The sequence below is a fragment of the Podarcis vaucheri genome (assembly GCF_965113315.1).
Source record: "Podarcis vaucheri genome assembly, chromosome: 4".
Taxonomy (NCBI): domain Eukaryota; kingdom Metazoa; phylum Chordata; class Lepidosauria; order Squamata; family Lacertidae; genus Podarcis; species Podarcis vaucheri.
Genome location: NC_138762.1, coordinates 72,136,938 through 72,151,047, shown reverse-complemented (window position 1 = coordinate 72,151,047; position 14,110 = coordinate 72,136,938). Strand labels below are relative to the sequence as shown.

The window sequence follows — 14,110 nt, the reverse complement described above, 5'->3', positions numbered from 1 at the left end:
GATGCATATGATCTGTCAACAGCAGCAGCAGTAAAATCTTGGTGGTTCATTTTAGGTAGGAGGTAGACATTGTTTTTTACAGAGAAGTAGTTTGAGAAGAGGCATCACCTCCTATAATTTAAAATGCACAATTGTTTTGTCCAGCTGTTGACTTTGGTTAAAAAGATTTTTTTTAGGGTTTTGTCACAATTCAAAACTGTTTACCAGAGTAAAGGTAGTTTGAATACATCTGCCAGATTAAGATGAATGTATTGCCTACAATGTTATCTTTATTTCAATCAATCCCAGTAATAAGTAACGAATTGTTTTAAGGATTGGCAGAGAGACATTTCAAGATTTATCTAGAGAGGCAAGAAGCCAATAATAAAATAAAAGTTATTAACGGATCTTAAAGAAAGAGGAGGCTTCTCTCTACCAGATATAAAACTATACTATGAAGCCTCTTGTCTGTGCTGGGTACGGGATTGGATAACATTGAAGAATGTAGATTTACTAGATTTAGAAGGACATGACAATAGATTTGGATGGCATGCATATCTGTGGTATCAGAAGGCCGAGGTACACAGAAGCTTCCAGAATCATATAATAAGAAAGACAATCTTTAAAGTTTGGGGAAAATATAAATATCTACTAGAACAAAAAACCCCATTGTGGCTTTCGCCACTGGAAGCAATAGCATTGGAAAATGTAAATATGAAACCCAACTGAGGAACATATAGAGAGCTGTTAATGGAAATGGATAATAAATTAAAATTAAAACAATATAATGAAATAAAAGAAGAGGTAACAGATTGGTTACAATATTTTCAATTACGTGAAACATTTAAAAATGATAAAAAGAAAGGATTTGCATATGAAATCTCAAAATTTCAGAGGGAAATAATAGAAAGTGATTATAAATTATTATCAAAAATGTATAATATACTGTTGGAATGGGAGACAAAGGATGAAGATGTCAAATGTGTAATGATAAAGTGGGCAAAAGATGTGGGACACAATATACAGTTGACAGGCAGATTATGGAGAAATGATATAGTATTCACAGCATGTACGGCACTTAAGGAGAACTATATGAAAATGATGTATAGATGGTATTTAACACCGGCTAAACTATCAATAATGTACAAAACAAAAGATGTTGGAAGTGTAAAGAGGTAGAAGGTACATTTTACCATATGTAGTGGCAATGTAAGGTCATAAAAGGCTTTTCGGAAATGATTTATAACGAATTGAAAAAAATGTTTAAAATAACCTTTGTTAAAAAACCAGAAGCATTTTAATAGGTATAATTGGAACAGATATACCAAAAGAATATAAAGCTTTATTTATGTATGCAGCAACATCCACATGGACATTGATAGCCCAACAATGGAAAAAAGAACAAGTCCCAACTAAGGAAGATTGGCAACGTAAATTAATGGAATATGCTGAAATGGCCAAATTAACTGGAAGACTAAGAAATCAAGAGGACAGCAAATATAAAATAGAATGGGGAATGTTTATTGCATATTTACAAAAGCATTGTAAAGAAGTTAACACAGTAGCAGGCTTTTTAAAATCACTTGTAATACTAAGTACAATGTTTGATTTTTGAAATATTTAAAGGTAAGAAAATTATAGACATGTATAACATAAAATAACACAAAAGAGCTGAGGAAGGGAATGGAGGGAAATCAAGGGATTGGAGGAATCCCAAAATATGGATTTAATATGGTATGTAAATGTCTTATTTTTTATTTTTATTGCATTTGCTTATTAATGTATGTGAAGATAATGTTTGATTGTGGGAATATATATATATATATATATATATATTAAAAATGAATAGATCTGCCAGAAGCAGCAATCTATGTTTCATATTGTCTTCAGTCATTGGCTGTGGAAGCACAGGAACTCTCTGTCTCCTGCCCAACACAATGACCAAATTGTCATGCTGATGGTTTGTTTTGAATTCATAGAATCATAGAATCATAGAGTTGGAAGAGACCACAAGGGCCATCGAGTCCAACCCCCTGCCAGGAAGAGTTCAGCTGCTGCCAGGACCATATAACACTGGTCCTAAAAGATCTACATTGACTCCCAGTACGTTTCTGAACACAATTAAAAGTGTTGGTGTTGACCTTTGAAGCCATAAATGGCTTTGGCCTTGTATACCTGAAGGAATGTCTTCACCCCCATCATTTAGCCCAGGCACTGAAGTCCAGTTCTGAGGGCCTTCTCAGTAGTTGCAACCACCCTGTGGAACGCCCTCCCATCAGAAGCCAAGGAGATAAAAGACATCTGAAGGCATCCCTGTATAGGGAAGTTTTTAATGTTTGATGATTTACTGTGTTTGATGTTTTAATTATTTGGATGCTTACTAGAGTGGCAGGGGCAACCCAGTCAGATGGGTGGCATATAAAGAAATGATGATGATGGTGAAAGGTCTATGATTATTTCATCATTTCACATGTTCAGTTTCCAACTCAGCCATATTTACTAGCCTTTTTCTTCTTCTCTCAAACCAGTTTTGGTAATCTTGCAACCGTGTTGTAAATATGAAATGAAATGAAATTTATTATGGTTCCAGACCAGATTCACATACCGTACTAAGCGAACATAAAACACAATAGAATTAAGTTTGAATTAACAATTGGATATGACAATAAACAATATGAATATGACAGCCATTGGAAAAGGCTACGTGTTGTAAAGATGGGTTCAGAGCAACAGGCCAAAATCTTCATGGATTATTAAACTCATATTGGAAACAACCCAGTTCAGTCTTGTGGATCTGATGCTTCCTTCCACATGTGCAACCATCATGAAAGTGGCTAGGTGCAACACAGTCCATCAGAGGCTGCTCCATGAGGCATATCATCAGCTTCTCCTTACTTACTCATGGTTTTATGACACCACTTGCACTTTCCCCCAAAGGTGATTATGCCATGGTATGGTGACACTGCAGTACAGAAACACTTTATGAAACCATGTTGCCAACTGTGTACTATTACCTTGCTATGATTCTATGTGTCTTGCTGTGATTCTATATGATCCCGAATGGGGTCATTATTTCTGTGAATCAGTCATAAATGAAGCTGTGGGGAGGTTTTATGTGACTCTGTGTTTCTTCATTTTGTTTTTATATCTGGTATCCATAAGGACTAAGTTCAGGAATCCTGATCAGCCTTGAGCAGATGAGTATCCTGCACTGCAGAGGGTTGGACTAGATGACTCTTGGCATTGCTTCCAACTCTGCAGTTCTGTGTCAGATAGGTAGCTTTGGGGGGAAAGCAAGAAACCCATTTCTTTGCCTCCTTTCTTTATTTCTTTCAACTAGTAATGTTATGTGATGTGAACAATCCCCTTTATTATCCCACTAACGCTGCCACCAAATGTGGAAGGCTATTATAGCTACCGTTATGTATTGCTTATTATGTTCGATACTATTTCTCCACTGCCTCCATATATTTAAAATACCATCCAATAATAAACTCACCGTGGGCTATGATTAACTGTGGTACAAAACACTACAGGCAGGCCCAGTATAAAGCACAACAAAAATGTAAGTTGTATGTTATTATTGATTAACTGAGAATATAAGCAGATGGTTATGTTTAGCTAGGAAGGTTACTAATTGTTTTATCTGTATGCCATCTTTACACCAAAGAACGGTGCTCAAAATGGCTTACAAAAGAGCAATAGTAAGACTAGAACATAATAGCCACACGCATAACAACATACAGAGATAGTTCAGTAATATAAAGGTAACATTAGACCTCCAAGCAGTAGCAAAAATAACAAAGGAGCTGGACAGTTTTATCTTCCATGCTCTCATCTTGGACACTGATTCTGGGCCAGAGGAGCTAGGATATGGAAGTGATTTTGCAGCTCCAAAGATAAAGTGTGGCTCATGACTGTCCTTCTGTGCATCACATTCCTCCAGTGAGGTTAGTCTCTTGCAATCTTCCTCCTCCTGCCTAGGGGGCACCCCATCTGTGGTGTTGTTCCATCACAGTCAGCTCAGCTCTTGAGAAACGCTGCATGTTGTCCTGTAGCTCCAAGTGTGACTAGGCAGGCCTCAAGTTGCTGTACCTTCTCTTCCAGCAAGACAACCAGCTTGCACTTGCTGCAAGTGTGCTGTTGCATGTTCTCCAGCAGAAAGACAAACATAGCATAGGTGTTGCAGGTCACTGGAGCAGCTCCCTCACCCTCCATGTCTCTGGACCTCCCTTAAACTCCTTCACTGTGAGTGGAAGAGGACCCTCTTCCCATCCTTTGGCTCGCTGGGAAATTCAACAAGCCTGTTGTACCTGGAACTGGGTGTGGAGTGTGCAACCTAAGGAAGTACCATCCACCTTGGGCCTGCCCATAAAAAACAAGTCTAGAGTGAGAGCCTAAGGTGATAGCCACTGTTCTCATGAACTATTCTTCTTGTGAGACTTTTGTGAGTGACCCAAGGGTATGTTGGACCCTGGGTGACAACCTGCAGGCTGAGAGGGAGGGTGCATCAGAAGATAATGAATTGATATTTATAGACATTTAGTAACTTTGTACAGTCGTACCTTGGAAGTCGAACGGAATCCGTTCCGGAAGTCTGTTCAACTTCCAAAACCAAATTGTGGCTTCTGATTGGCTGCAGGAAGGTCCTGCAGCCAATCAGAAGCTGTGGAAGCCCCATCAGACATTTGGGTTACAAAAGAACATTTGCAAACCGGAACAATCACTTCTGAGTTTGCGGTGTTTGGGAGCCAAAACGTCCGAGTTCCAGAGCGTTCAGGATCCAAGATACTACTGTATTAATGTAACCATTTTATATGTAACCACATATTTTTGTAATATTTTGTTTCAGTTCTCTGTTGTCCCTTCAATTTTCTATATACTGCTTAGAGCTATTTTAATTTATTAGATGGTATGGAAGTTACTGTAAATAGTCAATCAATCTTGCAGTTCCCAGCAGGTCAAGACAGTATACACAATTAACTGTACATTCCACAATGTGAATTTCTATGGGCAGGATTCACAAAATAATTCCCATCCATAGAAGCCCTGCTCAAAGATTCCACTTTTGCAGTGGGGCTCCCCCTGCATGCCCCCCCAATTGGCTGGGGTCTGGGTGGGTGGGAGAACTCCCAGAAAAGTGTACAGGGAGAGAAAAGCAAGAGATCATTCAGCCTGCAGTGGTGGAATTCTTGCCCATACATGCAGAAAGTATGTGCTTTTTTGAATAGCTTTTTAGCCTGCATTATAAAGGGCTTTTATAAAATAAAAACAACAATATTTTGCTTTAAAATGTACTTATCATTGGAAATTTTCCCAAAGAAGAATTGAACAGAAGGTAAAATTTCAATGTGTGACTTCTCTTGTCACTCACTAACGTGAGGGGAAAACACATGTAATCTGGTACAATTCATGAGGTTAAAATCATTGGAGAAATGCTCCCTGTTTGGATTATTTCAAATGCCTTTCTGGCCAAGGTTAATTGCTGCATGACACAAATTCAACAGGTGCAACTTGTAGGTGCAACAAATCTTACACTAGCTGAATTTTTGCCCAACATGCTCTTCTTAAATTCACGAAGTCTCTATAAAAGAAGAAAAGCTTGACAATCCTACCTTAAGGCTCTGAATAAAGTCACCATAAGTACTCGAGCACATAAGCAAAAGTAGGATACAGCTGTCAAGGTGAACACAGGAACTTTCAAGATAAAGCATTATTCCCTTTATCCATAGCCCTCAGCATCCAGCTGACAGTATTTTCCCATACCTGAAATTTCCATGAAAGTTCTTAGCTTCATGCTCAAAAGCAAATTTATGTGACTATCCTGTAGGTGCAAGTGATGTCTCTCCACAGAAAAAGACAACAAGTCTGGAGATTACGGTGGAATCTAAGCTTTTGCCATATTTACTCCTACTGGACACAGGTGGCTCAATGGGAGTTGTAGCGCATCTCAGCTTCTGAATAAACTGGGAGAATTTTCAGCTTTCTGTACTGGAGTCTTATGTAAGATTTCCAAATCTGTTGGCGCTCGGGACAAAGGGAGGGGCGCAGATGTAGCACAACCTGTCTTTCATTTCCTCAGGGCCATCCTAAGTCCTGTGTAATGTAGACTCATTAAAACAACACTGTAATTAAAACAGGAGACCTGGGTTGTGAGATCACGAAATGCATGTGTAAACAGATACATCTTCAAAAGCTGTTAGAGTACAACTACAAATGGGATCCCCCATATTTCAGCAGGGAACACATTCCATAACACTAGTTCCATGAGTGAAAAAGCCATGTGTGTCAGAACCTGTTCAGAACCTTAGAATCAAAGTCTGAGACAAAAATTAAGCAGACAAGGCAACAATGAGTATTGTGAGAATTCAAAGAGAGGGCTCAGCTAAACTGAGGCAAGTATAGGCCACTGAGAGTAAGCTTCCTTTTTTGACTAGTGGTCCTAATGCTTAGCAGGGGGTGGGGGGGACCACTTCTCTCAGTCTCTAGAAGCACCAGCCTTCACTATCATTCCTAACCAAAGCCACTGGTATAAAAAATATGGCTTATAGAATTTGTGCAAACATTGCATTTTGTTATTGATTACAGCTTTATTCTTATACTTAATTGTCTAAGAATAAGTCCTATGGAACTCTGTTGTACTCACCTTTGAATAGACAAGCATAAAATGTCTACAAAGCAAAAATGTATGATACAATTCATCCCTGCTTTTATGTTTACAAACTATTTTTTTCCTGCTTTCACTTAGTTCTAATCCTACAGGTAACTTGCAAATCCTAGATCAGATCAAATCAGATACAGTTTGGGAACAAGTTCCATGAAACATCATGGATCCATCCTTTTGTAGGCCACCTAGATAATTGTATTTGTGGACAGTTATCTAAAATTAAATAAGAGTAATTATAGTAAAAGACTTCACCTTGTGAAAAATCAGGTTTGGGATAATAAATAGTATCTCTAGATTTTTGTTTTGTTTATTATTTTAAATTGTACATTAATAATAATAAAAACCCATAGAAAAATGTCTAGAAGAAAAGCACTGAGTACATTCCAGTAGATCCATCTGTTGGGAAGTTTTCAAATTATCATCTCAGAAACTTCTCCTATACCCCATGGCAATTGGTATATGGTATATTGGTATATGGAATGCCACAATTTCCCATCTTGTCTCCAAAGCTATTTAGCATCTATATGAAACTGCTTGGGGAAATGTGTGGCATTCTGAAGTGTCATCAGTATGCTAATAACACCATGCTCTGTTAATCTTTTTCATCTAATCCAGGCATAGCAGCTGACATTCTGAGCAGGTATTTGGAGTCAGTAATGAACTGGGTGAGAAAATAAACTGAAGCATAACCCAAACAAGACAGAGGCATTGGTAAGTAGTTCAACAGTTCTGGATTTTTGTTTTCACTTCTGGATGGGTTTTGCTCCTCCCTTTAAGGATTGGGTTTTGTAGTTTGTGAGTGCTTCTGGACCCTGCTCCATGTTGTTCAGGTGGCATCCGTGACCAGGTGTGATTTTAATCAGCTTTTGTTGATTCACCAGCTGTGTCCTCTTCTGGGAAAAGAAAATAGTCATCAATGCCTTAGTAACTCTAGGTTAGAATACAACAACATGCTTTCTGTGAGTCTGCCTTCAAAGCTTCTACACACCTGGTCCAGAATGTGGCAGCCAGGGTAGAACAGGGAGGAATCATTGCTTTGAACATATTGCAATAGTGCTCAAAGATCTGAATTTGTTTCCAGGCACATTTCAATTGATGCCTACCCTAAGCGGAGTGGGCCCAGGTGCTTGAAGAATCACCATATAAATCTACTGGTGTGTTAAATTTGTCACTGGAGGCCTTTAGAAAATATTCACCTGACATCAAAAGTGAGGGGGATAGTGATACAGCTTTCTCAGTGTCTGGATAGAAGTTACTTCCTAGAGGTGTACCAAAGGCACCTCCTTTCTCTCCATCCAACAATACGATAAGATTGCGTGCCAAGGTCCTGTGACCTGCACTATTGATTAATAACACAGGCCACAACTTTATTGGTTACAGATGTGAGTGGTGTGGCTTCGGCATTGGGTGAAGCCAGGGTATATCTTGACTCCTGCCCATCTGCAGGGAATTGAACTAAGGGTAAACATCCAGAAGGGTGAGCCCTAAGACTTACATCAAAGGGGCACCCCGAGGGGTTCCCGTTGGGGTCGTGGCATGGCCCTAGCCCATGTCCGGGCTTTGGACAAGATCCACACACCCAGATCCTCGATAATAGGATACCCTTATTGAGGAGGTGCGGGCAGAGGCTACAACCTCCCCTCCCTTAAACAAAGGCTTACCCAATGCCTAACCTTACAAAGTTGTGACGATTGCTAGGTAGGCGAAAAATTCCTACCCACTCCCACCAATAAGGTAGCTGACATTTTTCCATAGCAAGGTTGTGTCATACCAAAGCTTAAAAAGAGGGTGGGTGGCTTGGGAGATTTGGTGAGGAGGCAAGAGAGGGAAGCCCTCCTGGCTATGCCCCATGCCAGCATAGATTGGCTGGGTGGGCATGACACGGCTGGGAGTTGGCGCAAGGGGGGCATCAATCCCCCGCCCCTGAGCCGGATCACCGCAAGGGCCTGGATGCCCAGCCTCAATGCTGCCCAGCTTGAAAGGTGAGTGGTCCTATAAAATTTTATCAGGCCTTTAGAAAAGGGTGGTGAAGAGATAACTGTCAATAAGCTACAACCTGCTGCATTTTCAGGCCAAATTTGGCTAATTGTTAACTAATGGGGCTTTGAGGGATTGGTTTACGTTTTGTTTTTGTTTTTTTGATACTGCTAAAATATGGGGGGGGGGAGGTTTCTGTTGCTGTCTTGGGTACCATTTGTGGCAAGGCAAAATACAAATGTTTTAAAGAAACAATTAAAACTTTCCATCCACTTTTCATGCATGCACACGAAAGCTCATACCAAGAACTAACTTAGTTGGTCTTTAAGGTGCTACTGGAAGGAATTTTTTTTATTTTGACTATGGCAGACCAACACGGCTACCTATCTGTAATTAAAACTTTGAACATTATAACTTTATTTCCATTTAAATCATGTTTCTGGACTTTTTCTTATTTAAGGGACAATGGAAACAGTTTGGAAAACTAGCATGTAAAAAAACAACAACTTAAGAATGTAGGAAGAGCTTGCTGGATCATGCCATGCTCCTTCTAATCCAACACTCTGTTACAGTGGCCAACTAAAAGCCTATAGAAGCTTAAAAGCAGGGCCCAGTTGTACTCATTTCAATGACTGGCATTCAGAGACGCATTGCCTCTGATATGCGCCCTGTAAAATTTCATTTTACATTAATTTTGTGGTGAAACTCAGTTTTGGCAGTTAGAATGTGAGGGTCAATTATTATTATTATTGGTAAGTTACTTTTTAAGTTACCTTGGCTTGCCCTGGGACCTTATGGTGAAGGGCAACAAATAAAGAATAATTATTTCAAAGGTTTTCTATTGGTAAAGTGTCAAAATGGAAATAATTCCCATGTTCCCTTCAAAAAGTCACATCATAAAAAGCATTGATCATCAAAGTAACTTTCCCAAATAAAAAGAGATTCTAACAGCCCATTCTTGTGCAGAATTATGCATGCTCAAGTTGGTTGTTCTAGAGCAAAATAAGGTAACCGGGGAAAATTCCAATACAAAACAGTATTCAGTTTATTGTGTGTTTTGTGTTACAAAAGGCACAAAACCCTTTCATAACTTTTTAGCCTGATGGTATGGAAAAAGCAGTGGGATTCCTAAGAACAGCCTTTGCCTGCTGTGAGACACTGATTTCTTTCCAGCATTTATACCATTGTATGCTCAAAAAAGGGGGGAAGAAAACAAATGGATTACAAAAAATCTCTCAAGAAAATAAATTAATGTTGAATTACAAAATAACTGAACAGGAGGTAGAAGGTGCCATTCAGAATATGAAATTGGGTAAATCTCCAGGACCGGATGGACTGACTTCTAGATATTACAGATCTTTAAAAGAATGGCTAGTACAACCTTTGAAAGAGGTCTGTAATGAAATAATGGAGGGGGAAAGGGCACCAAAGTCGTGGAAAGAAGCATATATCACACTTGTACCGAAAATAGAGACTGAAAAGACGCAGCTTAAGAACTATTGCCCCATATCATTGCTTAATGTGGATTACAAAATTTTTGCAGATATTTTAGCTAAAAGACTAAAAAGAGTGTTAGTGGAAGAGATACATAAGGACCAAGCAGGCTTTCTCTTTATCTGATAATGTGAGAAACATAATTAATATTTTAGAAAAATTACAAGTGAATATAAACACTAAGGCAGTTTTAATCTTTGTGGACGCGGAGAAAACCTTTGACAAAATTTCTTGGATTTTTATGAGAAAAAACTTACAGGGTATGGGGGTAGGCCAAGGCTTTGAAAATGGTATGAGTGCAATATATTCTGAACAAAAGGCTAAATTGATTGTAAATAATGTGGTGACGGAGGAAGTTAAGATAGAAAAAGGGACACGAAAAGGTTGCCCAATCTCCCCATTGCTTTTTATATCGGTCCTGGAGGTTTTGCTGAATATGATAAGAAGGGACCAGTTGGTTAAAGGTATACAGGTCGGAGCCAAACAGTACAAATTGAGAGCATTTGCAGATGACTTAGTATTGATGTTACAGGAGCCAGAATCTAGTACTAAAAGAGTTTTAGAACTGATTCAAGAATTTGGTCAGGTTGCAGGGTTTAAGCTGAATAAGTCAAAAACCAAGGTTTTAGAGAAAAAGGTTTAACAGTGGTTAAGAAAGTCAAATACTTGGGGATTAACATGACAGCAAAAAATTTATTTATTCAAAGACAACTATGAAAAATGCTGGGTTGAAGTGAAAAAAGATTTAGAAATCTGGTCAAATTTGAAGCTTTCACTGCTAGGCCGTATTACTGCGATAAAAATGAATGTATTGCCTAGAATGTTGTTTTTGTTTCAAACATTGCAAATTGTGGACAAAATGGACTGTTTCAAGAAGTGGCAGAGAGATATTTATAGATTTGTCTGGCAGGGCAAGAAGCCTAGAATAAAATTTAAAATACTAACAGATTCAAAGGAAAGAGGTGGATTTGCCCTGCCAGATTTGAAACTTTACTATGAATCAGCGGCTTTTTGCTGGTTGAAAGAATGGCTGCTTCTTGAAAACGCAGACATTTTGGATTTAGAAGGTTTTAACAACGTATTTGGATGGCATGCATATTAGTGGTATGATAAGGTCAAAGCGCATAAAGCATTTAAAAACCATATTGTCAGGAAAGCAGTGTTTAATGTTTGGATCAGATACAAGGACTTATTGGAAAATAAAACCCCAAGGTGGCTGTCACCGATCGAAGCGAAAGCTCTGAAAAAGCTCAATATGGAGGTCAAATGGCCGAAATATTGGGAAATTTTGGAACAAGATGGAGATAGATTGAAATTGCAGAGTTTTGAAAAACTAAAAAAAGTGTGTGATTGGCTTCATTATTATCAGATAATGGAGGCATACAATTTGGACAAGAAAATCGGTTTCCAGGTGGAAAAATCAAAATTGGAAACAGAATTGTTAGAACCCAAAACTAAGACTCTGTCAAAGATGTATAACTTGCTGTTGAAATGGAATACTCAGGATGAAACAGTGAAATCTGTGATGATTAAATGAGCACAAGACGTTGGACATAATATAATGATGGCTGACTGGGAACAGTTATGGACCACAGGTATGAAGTTTACGGCATGCAATGCCTTAAGAGAGAATATTATGAAAATGATATACAGGTGGTACATAACCCCAGGCAAGCTTGCAAAAATCTACCATTTGCCCGATAACAAATGTTGGAAAGAAACTGAAGGTACATTCTTTCACCTTTGGTGGATGTGCCCAAGGATTAAGGCTTTCTGGGAGATGATATATAATGAACTGAAAAAGGTATTTAAATATACCTTCTTGAAGAAACCAGAGGCCTTTCTCCTGGGCATAGTCGGCCAATCGGTGTTAAAGAAGGACAGAACTTTCTTTATGTATGCTACAACAGCAGCAAGAATACTTATTGCAAAGTATTGGAAGACACAAGATTTACCCACTCTGGAAGAATGGCAGATGAAAATTATGGACTACATGGAATTGGTGGAAATGACTGGCAGAATCCGAGACCAGGAAGAAGAGTCAGTGGAAGAAGATTGGAAGAAACTATTTACAGAAATATTGTAAAATTAATGAATGTTAGAATGATGTTTGATTGAAGTTAAGTGGTTTCTAGCTGTAATGATATAAAAGAATATGGAAAAATTGGATTTTTAATAGGTAAAAATTTAATGCTACAATATATTAAGATTAAAGATCAGTATAATAAGGAAGGAAAGAAATTGCTGAATTAACTAATTGAATAGGAACACAAAAAAGGGAGGTATGAGGAGGTCAGGGAAATAAGGATATGAATGTAAGGTATGGAAAGATTGATTCATTATTTTTCTTTTTTTCCCTTTTCCTTTGTAAGTGTTTTTACTTTTTTATTCTGTATTTTGTATTTTACATTTTTCTTGTATTTTTATTTTTATTTTTTTATTCTTGTATTTCTTGATTTGATGTAATTCTTTTCTCTGAAATTTTAATAAATATCGTTAAAAAAGGGGGGGGGAGAAAAGTTAAATTCAAGAAATTTGTAATTTTTACCTGGAGATTGATTTTCCTCAGAGTGAAAACTAGTAGGTTATAATGTGCTTTCTTAAGATATGCTCTGTCACAAGCCTTAAGTTGTGAAATATGTAATGTTCTTTGACAACGTATGTTATATAACAAAGTTAATGTGTAATTTGACCTACCCAAGGCTGTCTGGTCATGAACTGGAAATAAAAAACAGACTTAACACTGTTACATTATGTGCATGGTTTTGGAATTTGGACTGTTCTTTCTCTTACAGGTCAAAGCAAGATAAGTAACTGTATTGGGAAATTGTCCATAAAATGTGTTAATAGAGCAGAAGAGGAAAAGATAAATAGATAAAAAGAGAGAGGATGTTTTAGTACACATGCAAAAATACCAAAAATACTTTCATATATCTTTCATCAAAATGGAGAAAGAAGTTCTAAAAGAAAGCACAGTGTATTTTATCATCTTTAGGGAAAAGTGGAACCAACATTTTGTCATTTCAAGGAGAGTGACTCCCATGATGTAATCAAGATCTTAGACACAAAAATGACATAATAATGCATGTAGGTATTTTCAGAATGGGACTATATTACTTGGTTTTGTTTATTATTATTTATTATTTTGATTATTAATTATTGAATTTGTATGCTATACCATACCCATAGACCCCAGGGTGATTCACAACATAAAATTACAAAAATTGTTTAACCTTGTTGTTGTTGTAGTAGTAAAACCAGCAGCAGCAACAGCTCTAGGATGTATCTAGAATGACACTAATCAAAATAGGTGCCATGGGGGGTGAGGAGCCGAGCGCTCCCCAAATTTTCAATGAGGATGCCACGCCACCCACCACCCCGAGATTTTGCTGCCTGTGGCTAGCTTCCAATTAATCCCTCTCTCAAACATACATTTATTCACAGTGGCACCATAGCCAATTTTTTTCCTTACTATTTCTGAACTATCGTTTCAATATATGTTGTCAGGGAGCTGCCATCACAGTCAGGAGTGGTGGAAGGGCTCCCGAGCAATGCCGGAGAAGGTCCCAGCAGGAAAAGAGGGGACTCAGTGACCGGGGAAGGAAATCAGCGTTACACCAGGGAGAAAGGCGGGCAGAGGCGGGTTTCGGAGGGATGGCTCCAGGACTCTTCGCCAGAGACCAGCGGGGAGAGCATTGGTCCTCCACTGCCCACACCCACCCTGCGCAGAAGACTTCCGCGCAGTGAGGCTAGGTGGAGACTATCCGTCAAGGAACTTTTATGTTGGAAGAAGTTCAGGAAACGCCCACTGACGGATTCTGCCAGCGACTGAGACAGACGCGGAATCAGGACTGTCCAGCCAGGGAAAGGTTTATCCAGGCAACCTCACCAAGAGTGGCGGCAACGTACGCACAAGCAACCCCCAATTCCCATTACATACGTAAAGGCCTATTTGTGCCATAAAGAACTGATAAAACTCTCTGTTGACTCTGT

At 38.6% G+C, this 14,110-nt stretch overlaps 1 protein-coding gene and 1 long non-coding RNA gene across 4 annotated transcripts in view; one reads left to right on the top strand and one right to left on the bottom strand.

Annotated features, from left to right (window-relative positions):
* The window catches only part of STS (steroid sulfatase), a 102,039-nt gene that overhangs the window by 3,604 nt on the left and 84,325 nt on the right, over positions 1 to 14,110 (top strand). Inside the window, exons 1-2 of one of the 3 annotated variants that reach the window (XM_082220102.1) lie at positions 5,894 to 5,982; positions 7,262 to 7,357. The gene's annotated coding sequence lies outside the window, so the exon portion shown is untranslated. Of the gene's footprint in view, positions 1 to 5,893; positions 5,983 to 7,261; positions 7,358 to 13,180; positions 13,205 to 14,110 lie in introns of those variants that run through there. The other 2 variants (XM_082220103.1, XM_082220105.1) reach the window with 2 other exon arrangements.
* Positions 2,395 to 5,875, bottom strand: LOC309530934. Its single transcript, XR_014218968.1, has 2 exons — positions 5,746 to 5,875; positions 2,395 to 2,941 (listed from the first exon to the last, which is right to left on the bottom strand). It is a non-coding gene; the product is annotated as an uncharacterized lncRNA (long non-coding RNA).